The 23,156-nt window shown below is 32.9% G+C and overlaps 1 protein-coding gene, 1 non-coding gene and 1 pseudogene across 5 annotated transcripts in view; 1 reads left to right on the top strand and 2 right to left on the bottom strand.

Annotated features, from left to right (window-relative positions):
* LOC102964041 (activating transcription factor 7 interacting protein) overlaps window positions 1–23,156 on the top strand; it is a 120,849-nt gene that overhangs the window by 23,286 nt on the left and 74,407 nt on the right. The window lies entirely within an intron of this gene.
* LOC122240676 lies at window positions 8,231–8,346 on the bottom strand. Its single transcript, XR_006220448.1, has one exon. It is a non-coding gene; the product is annotated as a small nucleolar RNA SNORA40 (small nucleolar RNA).
* Window positions 19,770–19,979, bottom strand: LOC122240709 (annotated as a pseudogene).

Raw genomic sequence — 23,156 nt, forward strand, 5'->3', positions numbered from 1 at the left:
CAGGTTGTAGAGAATTTAACTTCTTATGATTAATTCACTGTTAGGTGATTGTTTAACTTAATCAGCTTTAAAAAAAAAGTTGTTAATTACGTTATATTTTATGCTGGTCTAAATGATTTTAGGTTCTTTGATTTTCAAGTACTTTTATTTAAAGAGTTCGATGCATAAAGTAGGAAGAGAGAAGGACGACACATCTAACAAAATTAAAACTGGAAGGAATACAATACTTGGATGGTTTCCAATTCTGAGATTTTATGATCAGTGGCTAAATGTTCCTTACACAGTGTATATTATGTAGAATCATACCATATTATTTATATTTATTTGCCCCTGTTTCTCCTGCTGCTGGTGGAGCACAGATTCTGAAAAGAGAATATTTGAGAAACTCTAATTGCTTATCAAAGAAAACCTAGATATTTAGGATTAGAAGTCTACTAATTCCTGTTGATATATGATAACTTTATCTTTCCCCTAATTTAGAGCCCCATTGTTTTTATTGTGTAATAGAGATAGTTTAAGAACAGTGTTTTAAAACAGCTGAAAATAAGATTAAAAAATAAACATATTTTGGATAACCCCTAGTTAGCATATTAAGTACTTCTTTTCATTTTATTATCATTTTAGATATGCACTAACCTAGTTTCCAGACTTATTTGAAAATGAAATTTAATATATTTATACCCACTAAAATAAGTGGAAAGATAGAAGTGAAGATATAGAATTATTTATTAGTAGGTCATAAAGTAATTATTGAAAAAAATTTAAAGGACTTCGTAGACAGTGACTCAACTCTTGCTCAGTCATATCTGGCCATTAAAACCAGCACAAGAATGATTTAGGTTAAACAAGAATGTGCCACTGAAAAAATATGTTCTTGTGTAGATATTTGTAATTTACCATGTCTGAGTTTATAAAAAAACTTTAGTAATATTAACTAGTGGTAAATATGTGTAACAGTGGTACTTGAGGATGCATTAAGTCTTATTATTTGGTGAAATGTAAAGCAATGTGGTTCTAAGAACAAATGTATTTAATGATCATTTACTATTTAAGCTATTAGTTAAAATTTGAAAGTTGGCTGTGGAGTAGGATGAGGACAGCTTTTAGCTAATGTGAATTATAATTTGTATTTTTAATGATTGTTAAAAATAGCAATTCTTGGATTTATGTAATCATATTGATCTATACCACAGAAAAACTAAGGCTTTTGGATATCTCTGGGTGTTAGAAATATTTTTGGCATGGTGGAAGTAGAATTTCAGTTACATAAGAATTGTAAGTTGATTTTCTCTTATTACCTGGATTTGAATCATATTGATAAATACATAACTAGATATATTCTAGAACCAGTCAGTGCTTGTTGGGGAACGAATGGGGGAGGGTTTACTCAGCAGTATTCTCCTTTAGTTTGGTCATGAAATGAGGACTGCTTTATGTAAATTGTTCTTACTGGTGCCAGCTAGCTGTAACTGCAGTCTGGCTGTGCTAAGGCAGCAAATAATATGTGTCATGGATTTTCTGTTTGGAATGTATAAGAATTCAGCCTTTTGGACTGAAAGAACAGAGTTGATGCTTTAGAATAAGAGTACTGAGACCTCCACAACTGACAATATGTGCAATAATGAGAAGCTATAAGCCTTTAAAGCTTATAGTTCTGCTTTTATAGCTTTATGCCTATTGATACTATTGGGTAATATGTGGGAGGTACTTAACTGCACACAGTTGCTGCAGTCCTAATAGTTGGCAGAATAGAAAGCAGTACAAAAGAATTCTGATTCTAGGCATCTTCACTTGCAACAGTCCTTTGGAAGATGTACTTTGTGTGTTCTGTGAGCTTCATTGGCATACTGTCTGACGTTTTTTGGCTTTTGTGGTTAATGGGATGTTTGCTGCACAAACTATACAACAGATGTGAACCACTGTTTGAAAGGAATTTTAATATGTAGCCAATCTACTGTATGCCTGTTTTTTTTTTTTTTAATTTTTTATGAATATGAACCAAGCAAGGAATTTAGGCTCAAGAAGGCTGTTCTAGAAGTCTGCATTAGCTTTTAATGTTTGTACAAATGAACTAAGTAGCAGTGGTTCACAGAAGAGGAAGCCCTTTTCACAATATCAAGCTACCCACAGGTAAGAGATTCAGGTCCTTTCTTTGTGACCACCCCCACTTCCCACCCTTGACCCCTCAGGCCTTATGTCTATCTCTCTCTCACCTTTGGGAAGTTTTTCTGTTTGGTTTTAATTTTAATCATACCAAGGTTAGTAGATTGTTTAATGTAAATTTCTCAGGAGATTTAGAATACCATATTTGGATTTGGTCTTTTAAAAAATGATTTTCACTTTTTATAATTTTCCTCAGGTTTGTATTGAAATGAACTAACGGGCTTCATATATGAACATTACTCATGCATACAATATGTTCATATTACATAGAAATCAGTTTTAGACCTCTTTTCATTATAGTCTTGTTACTGTGTTTTCAGTTGTAGTGACACCAACTGGTATACACAGAGAAATGACATTTTATGACCTTACTAACTATAAAGTTTTAGTGTAAATGTACCACTTTCAATTCATCATCAAAATCTGACTGCTTCTGTTTTCACAAATGGTTCATTGACATACATTAGACAGTGTGTCTTTATGAACATAACATGGTCAAGTTTTCTAGTTCTCCCTTTATCCTTTCCATTTCCACATACTTAAATTTATCACCATTTTAACAAAGTGAATTTAAGTCTGAAACTAAAATGAATGTATTAGAAGTTTTATTTTAATATGTTTTAAGTTAGATGAAGGGTCACAAGAAGCAATTATTATCATTTATTATATTATTTTTTGTATACTTGAAAAATTGTATACAAAAAACCGTAATCTAATTTAAATAAAAATAAGGAACTATACAACATAAAGAATATATAACCATACTATAAAGGCATAAAGATTTATGTTTATAAAGAAATGCAAGTATGTGTGTCTGCTAATATCAGTATGGCCAATGATAAAATGTATTACTGATTGATATATTTGGGGCGATGAGGGTGAGTAGGTGACACAGCAATGGGTGATAATGAGGCTAGTTTAGAGAAGTAAGGGAGGAAAGGGGTGGTATTAGGAAGTTGTTTGCTCTTTGCCTTCCTCTCTAGAAGTTGAACAGCAGGATCTTTCTGCAACCTAGAAGTGTTAGTTTTAGATGGGGCTTCCAGCTCTCTAGACTCTCTGAAAGGCCATTGGTCATTTATTACTACATAGTCGGGTACTTAAAAGCTAGAGGCCAGCTAGAGTGTGGATGAAAGCCACACACTCATGCATCAGGGGGACAACCTATTTCTTTTTGTCTTTTGACAGTGTTGCTTAGGTTTTGTTTGTGGGTATGTGTTTCATCTCAGTAAACAGCTTCACTAGGATTAGAGAAATGGTTATAGTAGAAAGATACCAATTTTGCTTTATGTGCTGCAGGTTATTGGATTGGGAGAAGGGCTTGCTTCTCTTGTGGAGAACACACATCTCTGAAACATTTGGGAAGTTTTGACACTTCTCTAGAGCAATTAATTGGGAAAATGTTAGATTAGGAGAATAGTCGAGGCCGACTGAGGGGGTTTTATTTATAGGTAAAGAGGCAAGGGAGTTAGACCAAAACAGAGGAATTTATTGAATGTAGTTCAATAAATATTCAGTTGGGGGTCATAGCAAAGTACATGGAAGAGTATTTTCTATATAGACAAATAACCCTAAAGAGAAGCATGTAAGACAGTAATAAATGTCTTGAGGATAAAGATGTGTAATCTTTGAGACTATTGGAGTTGAGTGTGAATGATTCAAAAGTCTGGGATAAACTTTGAGTTTTTAGTTTTTGTGTTCCTCTTAGGTAACAAAATTTATTAGCAAACAATGTAGAATACTAAAATCTTGGAAGTGGAATAGACCTAAGTGATCAAGTTAACATCACACTTCTCACAGGAATCTTCTGTTTATTATTCCTGACAAGTAATTATCTAGTTTCTGCTTCAACATTTCTAATGACAGAAGGGAGAGTCTCTAATTTCATAAGGCAGTTCCTTTTTTTTTGCGGGGGGGGGGGGCATCTGAACAAATCAACATTTGTTGATTTTGAGGTGGTATTGGCCTTTCATTTTTTTGTTTCTGTGCCCGTCTATTTGTCCATCTGTCTGTCTGTCTGTCTGCCTGCCTACCTGCCTACCTGCCCGTTTCTCTCTGTATTTCTTTTACATGATAGATCCAATGCTATTTAAAGAAAGCCATTAGAATTCACCTGTGTTTTCTAGGCTAAATATCCTCTATTTTCCCAACTACTCCTCATACAACACGTTGTTCTAGGTCATTCTTTGGCCTGATCATCCTGTTTTGTCCTACTGTTTTTTGAGTCCCTCTTTATCTGGGACACTCAGAAATAAATGTAATAGTAAAAAATGTCTCTCTTCCCTTAGGCAGTGTGCTTCGGGTCTGCAGTTTAACTTTGTTTTGACATTTCTGGCAGCCACCTAACACTGATGAAATTTATTGATAAGTTCCATAAGTTCAAATCCCTCAGTATTTTTCACACACACCTTTGATAACCGTTAATATACCTGGATATTTGAACCATTGTTTCAATGTATTGTAATGCTTTATATTTGTAGTTACATGTTTTCTTATAATTTCTTATATTGTTTATTATATTTTCTTTCGATATTCCTTGATATATTTTCCACTTTTTAATGGTTTTTTCAAAGAACTGGCTGTTGGTTTTATGGATGGTTGCTGTTTTATTGAGTTTTCTCTCATAATTTTCTGTTTTTATTGTAATACTTTTCCTCCTTTACTAACATTTTTGAGTTTGTGGTTTTTTTTTATTAATATGTGCATTTAAGGCTGTCATTTCCTTAATGATTTCCTCCTTAATCCAAAAGAGTTTTTACTCTTTTAAATTTATAAGGAGATCCTTTTCCTCTCATTTCATTGTTGCTCATCTAACTTTGTTATCTTATGGCCAGAGAATGTGGCCTTGTGTGATTTTTTTTTTGTCTTTGAATTTATTAATATTTCCTTGTCACTGCATATGTGATCAATATTGTGTGTCAGATGTGTTCATGGAAAATGCATGTTCTAGGTTTGATGGACATACAGTTCTAGCTTTCTATTTTTTTAGCATGTTGATTAAGAAATGCATTGTTTATACTGCTTTCATTTTCTTCATCTGTAGATTGGTGTGTTTAGCCCTGATTGTGGATTTATTAATTTCTTCCTGAATTTTTTAACCCTGTTTTTGCTTTATATGATTTGAAGTGATACAATTTAGTAGATTGTACCTTTTATCTATAGGAAATATATTTTTTTTGTCCAATTACATGATTTTCTATTTGAATTCCTTTTTTCATGTTAAATAGTGTATTGTTTTTCTGTCCTTTAAATTTTTAACCTTTCTGTGCTATTTTGTTATGGGGTGTGTCTCTTGTTTTATAATGCATATCTGATATTTTTGTCACTTTACCCAGTTTGAAACCTGATACTTTTTTTAGGCTGACAATTTTATTTTTGCCCTACATTTCACAACCCATATATCTGTTAACTCCCATCTTATGGTTATCTGAGATTTTAATTCCAGAATATTTATTTTGAAGGTGATGGATCTTCAATTTCAGCCAGCCCATGAGTTTTACTTGTTTTTTGGAGCATTGATGTTTCCTTTTGGAGCATTCCTCCAATTTCTTAGGGTCTTTTGCTGTCTTGTATCTGTACTATATCTTTGTGTAATTATTTTAGCAAGGGTTTGTTTCTTCAGTCTTTGCTCAGAAATAACATCTTTATTTCTCTATCCTGTTGATTGCTAGTTTTTCTGGCAGTAGAATTCGAGGCTAAAAATAACTTTTCCCCTGAACTTTGAGGATATTCTCTTGTTTATTTTAGCATTCAGTATTGTTGATGACAAGTCTGATGTCAGTTTAATTCTTTTTCCTTTGTGGTTAAACGATTTTTTTACTCTAAGTTATTAGTATTTCTTCATTGGTTTTCTGAAATCTTAACCCAGTATGTCTAGGTGTTAGTTTTTTTTGCTTGTTTTAATTTAGTCTGTTTTTGTTATTAGTAGCCCTGTTCTAGGGAAAAAGTATGTATATATTTTTAAATTTAACTCTGAATTGGTTTTTCTTATTTTCTTTTCTTCTCAGTTCTTATTTTCCTAAAACTCATCTTCAGTGAAAGTTGTTGCTTCTGGGTGTGTTCTCCATCTCTCTTAGCTTTTCTGTTTTCCTTTGTATAGTATTTTGAGAGAGCATTTGGTTTTGATTAACTGTGTCTCACTTTAGCTGTGTCCATGAAGCTCATGATTTGAATTTCTAATATTTAAAATTAATTTCCTCTTATATCAACTTGGGTACAGTACACTTTCAGGATATTTAATGTACTATTTTGGAATGTTTTCTGTTCATTCTGGCAATTAACTAGTTTTTGCTTGTGGGGTTTGGCACCTATTACTATTTTACTATTATTTACACCTATTACTATTACTATTTACACCTATTACACCTATTACTGTTTTACTTTGCATCAGTGCCGAATCAAGTGATTGTGAGGGGTTGGGAAGTGATACTTGTACTTGCTGCTCATGGGAAATGCTGGGAATTTATCTTTTGGATATTAGCCTCCCTTCTCTGTCTCTTCTGGGGTTTAATGTCTGGGTGGATCAACTAATCACATTTATAAATGCCACTGCTGCCCTGGCTTATCATTAGCGTGGAAGAGATGGGGAAAAGTGGAGCTAGTTTAACCGCCAACATACAAATTGCATGAATGTGTTTTCATTGTGAAAATTGGAACTGGCACATCTACGTGAAACTCTGTATTTCTGTTCTCTTGTCTTTCTCCGTGTGAACTGCTATAAACTAGTTTGGCATTTATTCTTCCAGACTTTAAAATATCACTTGCATTCCTATATAAATACTTAGAAATATATTTTTTTGTGTTTTAACACAATGACATATAAAACCTGGAAAATATTGACTACTTACATACCTAAGTACTTTCTATTTTATTATCCCATTCAACCCCTGTAACATTTTTAGGAGGAGAGGCATCATGAACCATTTCAGTTTCATAGTTGAGGATACTGAGGAAAAGAGGGGATATATTATCTTGAACAGGTAACTTAGTTGGGAAACGATAGTACCAGTATTCAAAAAGGTATGTCTGGCTCCAGCTTTTGCAGCACAAAAGTACTAAGAATTCTGCAGCTGCTTTGTGGTACACTTTATATTCATGCCCATGAAAGAAATCTACCACATTCTTCTTAACCTTTTTCGTGTTCTTAGTGTGGATGCTCCACAGCATTTTTTTTAAACCTATTTTCTTAGTGATGGATGTTATATTTGTATTTAAAAAAAAATTTTTTTTAATGTTTATTTATTTTTGAGACTGAGAAAGAGCATGAACGGAGGAGGGTCAGAGAGAGGGAGACACAGAATCTGAAGCAGGCTCCAGGCTCTGAGCTGTCAGCACAAAGCCCGACGCGGGGCTCAAACTCACGGACTGTGAGATCATGACCTGAGCTGAAGTCAGATGCTTAACCGACTGAGCCACCCAGGTGCCCCAGTTTGTGTGTTCGTTTTTTTTTTTTTTTTTTTAATTTAAAGTCTGTAAATTCCTTTACTTAAGGAATTTCACTTGTGATTCCTTCCACTGTCAGGCACCTAAGTTCCTCCAGTGTCCGAATTATCATCTTCACATTGTCTTTTTAAAAAGAACTTTTTGTTCTATGAACAGTCATTGTTGTCATTTTGTCTACAATTCTTTTGGTTGGGCTTCTTCGATCTCCCCCTGAATATGGACATACTTCAAAAATTCCCCACTTGTAATTTTTGGGATCCAGCTGCTTTAAGCAGTTTTACTTTAGAGCCTCATTTAGGGTCAGAGTAGATGGATCTGCCTGGTTCTCCATTTCAGACACCCTCTAAACATGAATAAGTTCAAATCATGTTCACCCCTGAACTATCACACCCTAGAATTGTACAGATTATTAGGATACACCAATACTTTTAAACCTGGACGTTGTATTCTCAAATGAAAACACCTAAAAAAAAGAAGGCATCTTTGTTTCAAGTCAACATTAATATTAGAATACTAATTCAGTATGGCTGAGAGTTCCCTTCTATCATATGGTTTTAGTAATTCTGTAGTCCTGGAACCAACCTTCATGTTTATCAATACCCTCATTACTTTTATCTTTTTTAGGTATCATGTTCCTTCTTACCTGTATCAAAACTCATACTTGAACAATGAGTTCTGGATTGCAAGAGAGAATTTATTTTTGTCTTAGTCTAAGTCTTTGTCCACAAACTAAACAAAAACAATTTGTATTTTTGCTATTTTGGTTCACTAGTAGGTATCATGATAACATCCTTTTTAAAATATTTTAGTTTATCTTAAGATAGGTTTCTCAGAATATCTCTGGTGTGTCAAAATGATGCACAGTTCTTGCCTATTTGCCTTTAAAAATGGTTATGACAATGATGTCCTCTACCAGCCGTGTATTGAGACTACTCACTGCTGTATATTATTGCTAAATATAGTTGCCAATCACATGTGTAAAAATGTGTTTTCTTTTTGTTTAGTGTTTCTGTGATTATTAAGTTTAATAATAAGTTTCTCTGATTATTAAGTTTAACTTTTTTCTTATGTTTGGTTTTTTATGAATTGCCTGTTTATGATTTTTAATTTTTATTTTGAATTGTCCTTTTTATTCAGTAATAGGTGTTCTTTTTTATTCTGGATACTAATTCCATATCTTTGTGCTTTTTAGTTTTCAAGTATTCCTCAGAATTTGTGGTTACTTGTAGTGCTTTCTGTGCCTTTGAAAATTTTTGTGATTTCGTATCTAGTTTGTTATTGTACTGATATGCTCAACTGCTATTTTTTTTTCTTCAAAATTTTAAAATTTACATTCTAGTTAGCTGACATGCAGTGCAATATTGGTTTCTGGAGTAGAATTCGGTGGTTCATCACTTACTCAACTGCTATTTTGATCCATTTTCAACCATTTATTTCAAAGTCTATTCATTTCCCTGTTAATTTCTGATGTTGTCTCTATCAGATATTTTATTGCTTGTGTCTGTCTTCTAGATAATTTATTGCACTCACCTTTTAATACTTAACGATAATAATTACTGCTTTGTCATATGCTCTCACATCTGAGAAGGCAAGCATCATTTTTTCTTTTGACTTTCAGTTTTTTTCCTATTTTGCCTTTTTTTTTTGCAGATTAATTTCACAAGGTTGTTGTGCTATAAAAGTAACTAGATGGCATTTTAGCTAGAATTACTTCTAGTAAGTTTTATCCAGGAATAATTGATATTTTTCTACAAGTCTTATATCCAATGTAGCTCTAATATTTCATGTATTTTCTACCTCTGTGAATTTTTTCACATATGTCATTGTTTCTGGATACCTTTTTCTTGTGATTCTGAAATAAATGTTTTCTTCATTGTATCTTCTGTGTGCTCTTACTAACTTTGGTGTGATTTCTAGAACAGTATTGAGTGTGTTATCACACTTTGTTTTTGCCTTGAATGGAAATACCTGTGGTGTTTTACCGCTAAATATAAAGTTTCAAGTAGCCTTTATGAATGTAAGGAGCAGTCTTTATGTCCTTAATTTTTATTTTTATCAGTGAATGGGTGTTGAAACATATTAAGTGACATTTCATTATCTGTTGAAAAATGATAGTTAATTTTTGTAACCATTTTGGGTTGTGAATAAATTTTTTAATATGCTTAATTTTTTAATTATTAGAGGTGCTTAAAATTGGAAAACCGTGAAGTTTGGGGCAATAAAAATTATCTCTTAGCAGTTAACCAGGCATATGAGGATAAAAGAATTTGATGAAATTGTATAGTTTCTTATCTCCTGGCCTTAAAGACCCAACATAGAAAGTCTCAGTCATGTCCCATAGACTGTTCTTCTAGTTTCTCCAAGGAATGTTCTTTACACAATATATTTATTTATTAGGTCATTTGTTACACCATCAAGAGTGACATGGCTAATCATATTTCTTCTGTTCTCTAGTAGAATAACTTCAGAGTCTTTGTTTCAACATGAGAAAGATTAAAAAAAAATTGAGGAGAGAATTATAGTAAATATTTGGAAATGCCAAAATGAAGTCCCTGATCTGAGTTTGTGAATCTTTTAAAAGAGCTTTGTGATTTACTCTATTTATTATTGTATTTCTTTGGAATTTTTCTTTCTTTTTCTTTCCTTTTCTTCTTCATTTTGTAAATTCTGGAGGCTCTAGGCTCTGATAAATATTTTCATATGGCAGAGGGCCAGATTTCAATAGCTCTGAACTCAGTATGTTCCTGTTGCTTAGCAACTACTTGTGAAGTCTTGTGGATGTAACTGAATTATAAATAGGGTTATGAGCAGAAGTGCAATTGCAATTGAAATTGTAAAGAAAGACATACTCTTTCTGTTTCCCAGCTGAAATTTGAGTGATTCTTTATGCAGAGTCAGTTTTTAGAAATCTTGTTTATAAAAATTAAGAGTACTAACCCTATCAGGAAGACTTAATAAGGGCTGTGTAGAGGTCTTGTTTATAATGACACATTTGAAATCATGTTTTTGATTATTAAGAATAAACAGTCTGTTTTGGAGAGATGGCAGTTAATGGAAAGTAGAGAACTTTTAGTTTTCATGGGCATTCATGTAGAAAGACATCCATGCATTATATTACTGCCTGTATATCTCTTCCACATTTATATTAGAATCTACATGCAGTAACACTTTAATCTATGCTATGTTTTTGTATTTTTTAAAATCACATTGTTCTTTAGAGTATTTTAAAATCGTCCTATAATAGTGACCACTTAGGCATTTGATAAAGATTGAATACATGAAAAAAAAACCAATGTATTTTTATTTTTTCTCAGAAGAACAGTGCATTTTGGAGTGCAATTTATCACAATTTTATTTAAGAATCAAAACTTAAAGGATTCTGGGGCACCTGGGTGGCTCAGTTGGTTAAGCCTCTGACTTGGGCTCAGGTCATGATCTATTGGTTTATTGGGTTTGAGCCCCGCATTGGGCTCTGTGCTGACAGCTCAGAGCCTGGAGCCTGCTTTGAATTCTGATTCTGTGTCTCCCTCTCTCTCTGCCCCTCCTCCCGCTCCCGCTCTGTCTCTCTCTCTCTCTCTCTTGAAAATAAACATTTAAAAAAAGAAAAAAAACCTTAAAGGATCTTTTCAGGTCTCCTAATTTAATTTCTATTTATTCTAGATAGAAAACTTTAGAACTAAAGATTTTATTAAATGATATACCTAAGCCAATAGCCCCCTGCATATCTGCGTTGTGTTTTTGTGCATCAGTCTCTTAATTGATGCATATCTACCAGCTCTTTTTTTTGCACTCATATTTCATTAGTTTACACAAAATTTAATTGTATTCTATAGCTTATAATAAAAACCTACAACAGAATACAGTAACAAGCACAACCAATATGAACGGGTTTAGATGAGAGCAGAATAACATAAGATCTCAGTGTATTTGTGGTTACCAGTCAGTATGTTTATTGAATGGGTAGAGAACATTGGTTCATTTATTATGATGGTTAGAAAGAGAGTGGTTAAGAGAGTTTCCGAAGTATAGTGTTATTTGGTCAGATCTCTGCTGATGTTTTTTAGGTTTGAAATGATGAAACACAGTGATAATTCATGGCTTTAGATGAAGGAACTGTTGATAGGAACTGTTGATTAGGAACTGTTGATAATAGCTTCTGACAGCCTAACCTGTGAAAGTAAGCTTCTTAGGAATATTTGCCAGAAACAAGTAGATTGTATTTTTATGCATTACTAATGAGAAAAATTTAGAATGGGAATGTAATTTTTCTTTGCTCCCTAGGGGTGTTGGCCCATTCTGACTTGTATGCCCAGGAGAGATCTTGCCATCAAAAGCATAACTTTTTTCTGAAGTTTTAACTGAAGAACAATCAATTTATGAAGATACAGATTTGCTATTTTTCCAATCAGATGAAAAAGTTGTGGTAAATATAATTTTAATTAGATCTGCAAGGAGGGATAACGTACCAACAATGTTGCTTTGCTATAGAAAAGGAAAAATAATACGTACAAAGAAGAATTTGAGTTTGCTCCAGGATATGAAAGAAGATTAGGGTCTTTCCTTTAGTTATGTTTGTTATTAAAGCAACACTTTTGTACACATAGGCGAGGGCCCCAGAACATCTGGCTCTCAGCTGACATTTTAAACTCCTGTGAGTTCTTGAGAGAGAAGGCCAGCAGAGGGGGAATAGAATGGAGAAATGAAAGGTAAAGTTTCTGGCACTGTCTAAACTCCTCCAAGGCATTTTAGTTGTTGTACTAATTAACACTGAGGTGTCATTGGTTATTTAGTGCCCCCCCACCCCCTCAAATTCAGATTGGTATGTGATGTGTGACTGCTGTCGAATACTGTTATGCAAACATCATGCTTTCTCTGTTCTCTTGAAATAAAACTGGGTAGTATAAAAACATTTTTTTTCAAAAAAGTATAGCTGCTTTAAATAATATTTAAGCAAATAGGAAGTGCTGAGGTTTATATTTAAAATGATACTTGACTTATGTATCTAGAATTATAAAATAATTTTTTCCACTTGGAACACCTTGTTATCAAAGTTTGACCCATTTTTATGTTCTCCCTCACTAATTGTAACTCATGTTAACTCCTATTGCTTTCCTTTGTGATGAGGATTATAGTTTATTTGTTTCAGATAAAGTAAACAAGATCTGTGTACATAAAAGATGTGAATACAGTTGTAGTTAGATTTTGGATATCCAAGTCACGTATGAGTACAACAGTAAGAAAAATAAATAAGATAGTAAGCTTAGTTACTTTTCATTCAGACCAGTGTTTAAAATAATACTATTTATATTTTAAAAGCTTGGTTATACTTAATTTTAAAATCTAGCTATCTTTAACTGTTTACATTAAAAGGCTGTATTACTCAATTTGCTCATTTGATTTTATATTGCGCATATTTTTCCATCCTTCACTGGAGCTCTTTTTTGTTACTTAAAATTGTTTTATGTTCCTGTGTTTTAAAGGCATTGTTTCTAAGCCTTATTTATGATTAAAATAGCCCTTTACATATAATTTTCATAACCAAATTTTTAGTATAGTATAAACTAAATTTTCTGGTATCAAATGTATGAATTCACTTTACATTTTGGCTAACAGATAATCACCAAAGAAAATATTTAAAAATTAACTTGCCATTTCATTAAAACACTTTGGTGGAAGATTTGATGTAAGAAATGCATAGAACAAGTACTTTGATAAGTAGCAGTTGTTTTAACATGACTGTTTAACCAGCCTTTTATTTCAGCAGGTGTAATTTAATTTCTTGAAATTAAAATTTTTTTCTTTTCCTTTTTTCTGCCTCTCCTCCCTTTATGACTGGTTAGTTCTTACTAGCCCACAGTCTTTGTAGTTACTACATTAGATTGCACATTTTTTTTTTTTGTGATCTTTAGGAATTAAAACATACTGCAAAGTAAATTTGTAAAGTACAAAGAAACATGTATATTAGGCATTATTACATTGGAAAGTTAGAATGATGAAATAGGTTTTGTTATCTGGATAACGATAAGAAATGTTAGGCATTGTCAACTTTAGCATTATCCCACTTTAGGCAAAATTGAAAAGTCAAAAATAGCAGTATTATACAGATTATAATTTTACATGTTAATTTAGCTTCCACTTGACATGAACAGTTAGATAATTTGTTTTCCTCACATAAATTAATTGAGAAAAACAATTGTTGAATACCTACTGTATGAAAGCTACTACTATATGTTAGAACAAGTTTGTATTAAAGAATAAGGCATAATCCCCACTCTGTTTAGAGATCTGCTTTGATAAATTATTTAATCTTTTGTGATTTTAATAAACAGTAAACAGTCTTTTATCTGTAACTCAGATTCCCAAATAATTGCAGGGGAAAAGTGCTAGAAAAAAAATGCAGTGCTTTTCAGACTTTGAGAGATTTTATAGGGCCTTGAATGTTTTAGAGCTGTGATTAAAATGCTGCATCATTCTCCTTTAGAAAAACGCTTAAACATGTATGTGTACACACACACACACGCACACGCACACACAGCTATATATAAATAAGGTAATATGAACAATGACATATAACTTGAAAGTGGCCCATTTATTGAGCTTTATGTTCATTTTTCTTTAATTGCCATCTAGTAAGAAAAGATGCCAAGTTAGTATTTTAGATGATGAAATGCAAGGCACGTCTTTTCCCCCAAGAAAATAAAGTTTTTGCTGGTAGTTTTACTCTTATATTCACATCTATTCTGGGATTTATACTAGTGTATTCTTTCTATTTTTAGACTGTTGCCAGGCAGATTTAAAATTTCTCCTTTTATGGTTGCCCAGTTTCTAGCTTTCTGACTGGTTGCATGAACCTGCTTTCTTTAGCCAACCACAGTGACTATGCAAACTGTATTTCAGTTTCTGTTGCTATGAGAGAACTGATAAGATGGCTGCAGGGGGCTCCCTTTGGGGTATGTTCATTATTGTAGAGAAGATTGTCATCATTATGTAGTAATAAACAAAAGTAGATTTCTTTTTCTTTTTTTTAAAGTAGCTTTCTTTCAAAATGATATTTTTTGAGATAGGAAATCAAACTAAACAAATTTTATAAGGCTTGAAAAATGACTCTCATGTCAGATTTGATTAATTTTAATGGTGCTATGTATTGCACTTTTTCAGAGGCAGCAATTTGTGTAAGTGGGTATATATTGTTACTTTTTGTTAGTAAATAAGCATCCCGAGTCCCCGAAGAAAGGTTGTCCTCCGTATGTACACCTGTGTATATGAACCTATCAGCATGTTAGTTTACAATTCTGTCAAAAATATTGTAGATTACTATCTTTGCTTCCTAAAAGGGTAATTTAATTTTTAATTTAAGAATTATTTTAGATATTAGATATATGTATATAGTTCATCATTCTTTTAGCCAGTATTTACTAAGTATATACTATGTGCCAGACATTGTATACTCATTAATATGTTTTATTTTAAAACATATTTTAAAATGTTTTCTAACAAAGCAGTGGGCACTTGAGATGTTTTAATCTTATACTAGATGCATGATGAGATGTGCCAGAGTGATTTGTTAAGAAATACATAAATATAGGTAGTAAAGTCCATTTTGATAATATTTCTAAAAGGGTACATTGAAGTATTGACAAATACAGTAAATGGTGGTGAGATCGTCATTTTGAATAAAGACAGTATTAATAAAATGTGACAAAGCTGATGTAACTTCAGAAAGTTCAGTAAGTATACCTCATTTTAAAACAAATTCATCAGTATTAATTACATATAAGATTTTTTGGTTATAGTGCCAGTTAATAATACAAGCATTGCCTCTGTTTTACTTAAGACTTTCGAGTCCTTTTGGTAATTTTCCATGTGTAGAAGATTTTGTTAATGTACTTACATGGAGTGTTTATCTGCATGATGCTCAGTATTGTTTTCTTTCTTCTTTATGATAAATTTTTTTTTAATCCTTTATGAGTATCTCATGCCCATTATTATCATCCTGTGAGATAATCATACTAAAGAATTGTTCCATTTAGGACAAAGGAAAAGAATAACAGGCTTATTTAAGGTTAGCACGTAGGAGAATATGGATGTTGTTATTTTATGTACATTGCCTTTCATCACTGTTGTGATTATAGATAAACTTAGAAATGTAAACTCCCTAAAGTATAACTGAACATTCAGTTCTTTTGGTATAGTTGTTTTGTCTATGTTGAAAGTGTGACCCAGTAATAGGGGGCTGTTAGGTAAAACAAAAACAAAAACAAAAAATTAAGTATAGTTCTGCTATATATTTTTTCAAAGGACAGGTTTGAGATGTAATTCATGTACAATTCACCTGTATAAAGTGTGCAGCTCAGTGGTTTTAAAAATATTTATAGAGTTTGTAACCATTACCACAATTAGTTTTAGAACATTTTTATTGTCTCCAAAAGAAGCCTTGTACCCACCCTTTAGCAGCCACTTTTCATTTTCTCTCCAATCCCCCAACCCTAGACAACCAATAATGTGCTTTCTGTCGTTACAGATTTGCCTGTTCTGGACATTTCATGTAAATGGAATCATTCAATAATGTAGCCTTTTGTGACAGGCTTCTTTTACTCAGCATGTTTTCAAGATTCATTCATAGTGTAACATTGATATCAGTACTTCATTTCTTTTTTAATAGCCAAATAATATTCCATTGTATGGATATACCACATTTTATTTATCTATCAGTTAGTAGATATTTGAGTTATTTTGGCTATTACGAATAGTTACTTCTTGGCTATTATGAATAGCATTTCTATGAACATTTGTTTATAGGTTTGTGCATGGACATATGTTTTTATCTCTTTTGGGTATATAGCTAGGAGTGGAATTGCTAGATCTTATGGAAACTCAATGTTTTAACATGTTGAAGAACTACCAGACTGTTTTGGAAATCAGCTGCTTCATTTTACAGTTCCATCAGCATTGTATGAGGCTTCCAATTTCTCTACATCTTGGCTAACACTTGTGATTTTCTTTCTTTTTGATTATCCATTCTGATATGTGTAACGTGTTATTTCATTGTGACTTTGATTTGCATTTCTCTGATGACTAATGAAATTGCACCTCTTTTCATGTTTATTGTTTATTGGTGTATCTTTGGAGAAATATCAAGTCCTTTGCTTTTTGTTAAATTGGGTTGTTTTTTATTATTGAGTTGTAACTTTTTTTTTGTATGTTCTGGTAGATACAAGTATCTTATCAGGTACATTATTGGCAGACATTTCCTCCCATTGGGTGAGTTGAGTTGTTGGTTCACTTTCTTGATGTGTCCTCTGCAGCATAAAAGTTTTTGCATTTTGATGAAGTCCAGTCCAGTTAATCTGTTTTATTTTCTTTCGTTGCTTGTTTTTTTTGGGTCATATATAAGAAACCATTGCTTATTCTAAGATTTTATAGATTTATATCTAAGTTTTCTTTTAAGATTTAAAACTTTTAGCTCTTAAATTTAGATCTGACTCTTGATTTTGGCCTAGGTCATGGTCTCACAGAGAGCGTCGCATTGGGCTCTGCACTGACAATGCGGAACCTGCTTGGAATTCTCTCCCTCCCTTTCTGCCCCTCCCCTGCTCTCTTGTGTGTGCGTGCTCACTCTCTCTCTCTCAAAATAAATAAATACCATTAAAATTTTTTTTTTTAATTTAGGTCTTTGAGCCATTTGGAGTTAAATTTTTTTATATATGGCATGAGAATAGGGGCTCCAAATTCATTCTTTTGCATGTGGCTATCCAGTTATCCCCATACTATTTGTTGAAAATACTGTTCTTTCCTCAATGAATGGTCTTGGCACCCTTGTCAAAAATCAGTTGACCATAAATGTGAAGATTTATTTCTTGACTTGGAGTTCTATTCCATTGATTTATATGTCTGTCCTTTTTGCTAGTAGTACTACACTGATAGTATTACTGTAGCTTGTACTAAGCTTTGAAAATATCAAGAGTGAGTTTTTCTATGTTGTTTTTCTTTTTCAAGATTGTTTTGGCTATTTTGGGTCCCTTGCATTTCTATATGAATTTTTGGATCACCTTGTCGGTTTCTGCAAAGAAGATGGCTAGGATTTTGATAGGGATTACGATGAATCAGATCAGTTTTGAATGTTGACATTTTAATATTAAGTCTTTGATTCAGGAATATACGTTGTCTTAGTGTTTATTTAAATCTTTAATTTCCTCTACAATGTTTTATAGTTTTTCAGAGAATAAAGTTTTGTACTTCTTTTTGTTAAATTTGTTATTTTTGATGTTATTATAAATTGAATTGTTTTTTAGATTTTACTTTCGAAATGTTCATTGCAACGGTATAGAAATACAATAGATTTTATATATTGATCTTGTGTCTTGAGACCTTCTAAACTCATTTACCAATTCTAATAATTTTTTAGTGGATTCCTTACATTTTTCCGTATATAAGATTGTGTCATTGCAAATAGAGATAGCTTTACTTTGTTCTTTTCAAGTTGGATAAACTTTATTTCATTTTCTTGCTTACTTGCCCAGGCCAGAACCTCTACTTATTGCTGAATAGAAGTGGTAAGAGCAAACATTTTGTCTTGTTCCTGATCTTAGGGCAAAAGCTGTCTTTCACTGTTAAGTAGGTGTTAGTTGTGGGTTTTTCCTAAATTCCCCTTAGAAGGTTGAGGAAATTCCCTTATTGTTTGTAGAGTGAATTCTGTCATTTGCTAAGATGGCTTGTAGATAAGTTACTTTTAAAAGATAATTAAATATTTAGTATTCTGCTGATAATACTGTTGTAGCTAATATAAGAACCAGTCTGTAGGTTGGTAAAATTAAGAGTCTACTATCAGATTGCATTTACTGTGTGGTTAGGCTTTAGGAATTATATTAAATGACTTCTTTATTTTCAAAGAGATAGAGAAGAAGATTGTGGCAAACATCATGTATAGCTTACTCTTGAACAATGTTGTGCGAATCCCTAATGTAGTCAAAAATCTGCATGTGACTTTTAACTCTCCCAAAACTTAAGTACTAATAGTCTACTGTTGACTGGAAGCCTTTCTGCTAGCATGCAATTAGCACATTTTGTATGTTATATGTATCATGTACTGTATTCTTACAGTAAAGTAAGCTAGAGAAAAGGAAATATTAGAAAATTATAAGGAAAAGAAAATAAATTTACAGTACTGTACCTTAAAACTTTTTGCCTATGAGTGGACCCATGCAGTTCAAATCTGTGTTATTCAAGGGTCACCTGTAGTTTATTTATTACTTAACATTTTGATACAATAGAGCAGCCCATGGTAGCAAAATTTAAAGGATGAAATGTATAAGAAGGGCATCTGTGCCAATGAAAACAACTTGGTACTGAATTGGGTATCTGGTTGACCTTGCCAAGCTAAAATTCCTACTGTGTAAAGGAATGTGTGATAGCAGCATGGTTATTAATGTATTCATTTAGATCATATGTTAAGGTGAATGTCATATAAGTTGTCAAATAAATGAGAAAAGAATATGACTCGGTGTAGTGTCTGACATATAATTGTCCCTTGATAAGTGTCAGTTTCTTTTTCTCCCTTTAAATTGTTTTGTTAACAAAAAGGGGAATTTATAATATAGAAAAAGTAGTATAAGGCATGCCTAAAAATAATAAATATGAAACTCAAGATTATGCTTATCTTTGTGTTAAGGAGATGGGGGTGGGGAAGGAGGAGCATGCTATCTGGTAGTCATAAAAAGGGCTTTGTTTTCTATTTCTAGTTGTTTTATTTCTTATCTGGATGGTGGGTACACACATGGTCATTATCTCAGAATTTATGTCTTACTGCATGTTCACAGTATTTTATAATGAATACTGAATTATAAACGCAATCAGTATTGCTAGACATTTGTAAAATAATATAAAATTTGAGTTAGAATGGAACTTAGCAAGCATCTGGTCTGATCTTTGTTTTTACAGTTGAGCAACCTGAAATCTAGAGAGTTAGGGTGATTTATCCTATGTTGATTGTTCTGCTAATGTTAGAACGAACATTGAGGAGACCCAGTTTTGTTAGTTTAGAAATCCTGGGTAGGCCAAGCTTTTTATAATTATGCATATATTCTTTAAGTTTATTTATTTATTTTGAGAGACAGAGAGAGAGAGAGAGTACACACACACACACACAAGCAGGGGAGGGGCAGAGAGAAGGAGAGACAGAATCCCAAGCAGGCTCCATGCCATCAGTGCAGAACCCTATGCAGGGCTCGAACTCATGAGCTGTGAGATCATGACCTGAGCTGATATCAAGAGTCAGATGCTTAACCAATTGCGCCACCAGGCACCTCTATAATTATGTATTTTTAAGCTGATAAGAACAGATGCTACACTTGATCTTAGCCAAAAGGCTGAGAAGTGATTATAAATACGTATTTTTAAAGTGTGGTAGATTATATAATATTTCACCATTATTCTTTCTTGTAAGCTTCTTGTAAGAAGATGATATATGTCTATGCCTTTTGTCACGTGACATGAAGTATTTCCCAGTGGTTGCTTTTTACTTCTCCACGCCTTTAATGTGTAACTTGGCTTTAACCAATAGACTGTGAGTGAGAGTGATGTGTACTATGTCTAAGAAATAGCTTTAAGACCCTGGTGTATTGTATTGTTCTGTCATCGTAGTCTTTTCCCTTTGCCACAAGACCTAGATTTGGGGTGGGGGTGCCACTCCTTCAGCCTATGACCTAGAAAGATGAAGAATGTTATTAGCCAATAAGATTTTAGGGGTGGAAGTATTGTTGCAGTATTATTTAGTGAAAGGTGGCTGATACAGAAAGTAAGCTTTTCACTCTTTCTTCTTAGGTTTGGTCAATAAGAAAAGTTAGACCTGTTTCCTGACATTTGAAGAATTTACGGTTTTCACCTTCTCATAAATCATCCTGGGTATTTTACTTCACCCAGGCAAACTATGAAAAATACATTTGGACAACTGGTTTAAATTCCTGAAGAAATTATTACATGGACTTATGTAACTTTACTCATTATCTGCATAGGTGGTAGAATTTGGTGAGTAGGACAAGCTAGTAAATAGGGCCCTGGGGGATAGGATAACTGGCTAATTTCCTAAGGGAGTGTAACTTGATAAGTGTATTTTAAAATTGCATTTGTTAGATCAGGTCAGTCAGTTTTAATTTGCCTATATAACAGAATGATCCCAAAAATACACTTGGAAAAGTGATTTTAGGGTATCTTGCATTTTTTTCATGTAGACTACCCTAGAATTTCTGAAAACATAGCAGTGAATGCAACAAGTTAGTGACCAGTCTGGTTTTGATGTGACCAAAATTTCAAGAACATGATTTGATCCTACTTTTCCCAAAGAATTGTTGGTAAACCAAACTCCCTGTTTCCTTTGTTGTTGATTATTTTTTAAAAATTTAATTTCGGATATTTCATTCTACATTGATAACTCCAGCTAATATCAGTAGGTTGATGACAGGCAGAAGGGATTCTTTGTTGAGGTGTCAAATATTGTGATCACTTGATACTTTACTGAACGAGTATTAGATAATAGATCTCAGCAACTAATATTTTTTTAAAGATAGTAGGATAGCTATTGAATGTGTTTTATGAAATTAAGAGAAGAATGATAGCATAGAACTGAAAAATTGCGAACTATGGGAGATTGTGGATCTTCAAGTAAATATTGCCAGTGCTTTGTGAGTGACTGGGAGAGAGAACCTATAGAAAGCAAGAGAATATGGAAATGTGATGATGTGGGATTTTAAACAGAAGTAGTGAAAGTAGTTCTACTAAAGTTTTAGAAAAATAATTAACAGAAATGAAAAGATATCCATTATTTAAGATAAAAATTTAGGGGTGTCTGGGTGGCTCAGTTGGTTAAGCATCCGACTTTGGCTCAGGTCATGATCTCCCGGTTCATGGGTTTGAGCCCCATGTCGGGCTCTGTGCTGATGGCTCAGAGTCTGGAGCCTGCTTCGGATTCTGTGTCTCCCTCTCTCTCTGCCCCTCCCCCACTCGCATTCTGTCTCTCTGTCTCTCAAAAATAAAATAAAATGCAAAAAACAAAAAAATTTATAAAAAACTAAAAATTTAGAAAGTTCTTTATGCTAAATTTGTACAGATAAGTATTAAAGTGGATGAACCATTGCATTATCAGTTTTACCAGTCTCATTAACGAACAGTAAACAGTAAAGCAGATTTACACATTTATTGTGTAACACACTGAATATTCTTTATGATTTTATTTTCAGGACTGTTGCGGAATTCTCAACTAAATTTGGGAGTGTGAAATAAAATCATGCACTTCTCAGTTGAGAGTGGGTTCTCAGGGAATCAAGTGGCAGAATTGTGTTTCTAAAGAGGCTAGGAATCATGAGCATAAAGTGATTATGTAAGAATAAGCCATTATTAGTCCTGTTGGCCAATATTTATTTAGTCCATTTAATGAAAACTCAAATTTGAATAAAATTGTTCCCAGCATCTCAGTATTCAGATTAATGTTATAGTAACATCAGTTAACAGCATGAATGCACTTGGAGTGTTACGTCAAAGATAGAAATGTCAAGTCTGCTTAAATGGCTTTGCTTCACATTTTACAAGTTACTGCTAAGTTTTATTTTAAGTACACTTCATCAGGTATCCATAACTTTGAATTAGGATAGTGTTTGTGTATGTATGCATATGTTTTGATTTAACAATCCAGGTATTCCTATTGTTTTGTTAACTGTTCTTGGAAAGCAGTAGTACAGGCCCTTGTTTCTTCATCAGAAAAACCCTACAGGAGACCTCTTATTCAAACAATAAATCTGGGAGTATATTATGAGTATATTTCAGTTTCATCGAATATGTTTCACTATAATCGTTCACCTTTATTTTCACAGCATTTGGATTCTTGGTAGAGTACTTGCCCTCATCTGCTTCCCTTGTTGCTGGGCAAGGTTTGTGATACTGATGTCTGATTGGTTTTAGACAACTATGGCTTTGAGCCAATCAGGCAGTGAATTTCAGTTCTCTCACACAAGGAAGCACTGAAGCAGCTGCTGATTTATTTTTTTCTATGGGGAGATTATATAAACTAAGAGTATGGCTGCAGCAAGCTCCCTCTTGGGTATGTTTGAAAAATTACAAGGTTCATCTGGAACTGAAGGAGAAAAAAAAATGAGGTTTATTTTTAAAACTTGTTTACTAAGAAAATCTGATAAGTGGTTAATTTGAGAAAAAATATATTCAGATGACAGATTACCTATTTTTATTTTATAATTTTATGTTTAAAGGACTGCAGAATGATATAGTATACGAAAAATTCCCCTTCAATTTACATGAATATTTACTGTTGTAATCCACACATTTGCTTTATTGCTTCAAAAGGGGAGAGCTCAAAAAAAAAAAAAAAAGGGGAGAGCTCATAACATGCTGTGAAAGGCAGTTAAGGAGAAAAAGATGTAGTAATTGTACTTACAACACTTAATATAGGTTGTCAGGAGTCAGACATTTTAATTTCATTAGGTGAATCAAACTGAGTCAGTTCAGTGCAGTAGACAACAAAGCACTTGATGATGCTATCTGTAGTAAAT

The sequence above is a fragment of the Panthera tigris genome, chromosome B4, assembly GCF_018350195.1.
Source record: "Panthera tigris isolate Pti1 chromosome B4, P.tigris_Pti1_mat1.1, whole genome shotgun sequence".
NCBI classification, from domain to species: Eukaryota; Metazoa; Chordata; class Mammalia; order Carnivora; family Felidae; genus Panthera; species Panthera tigris.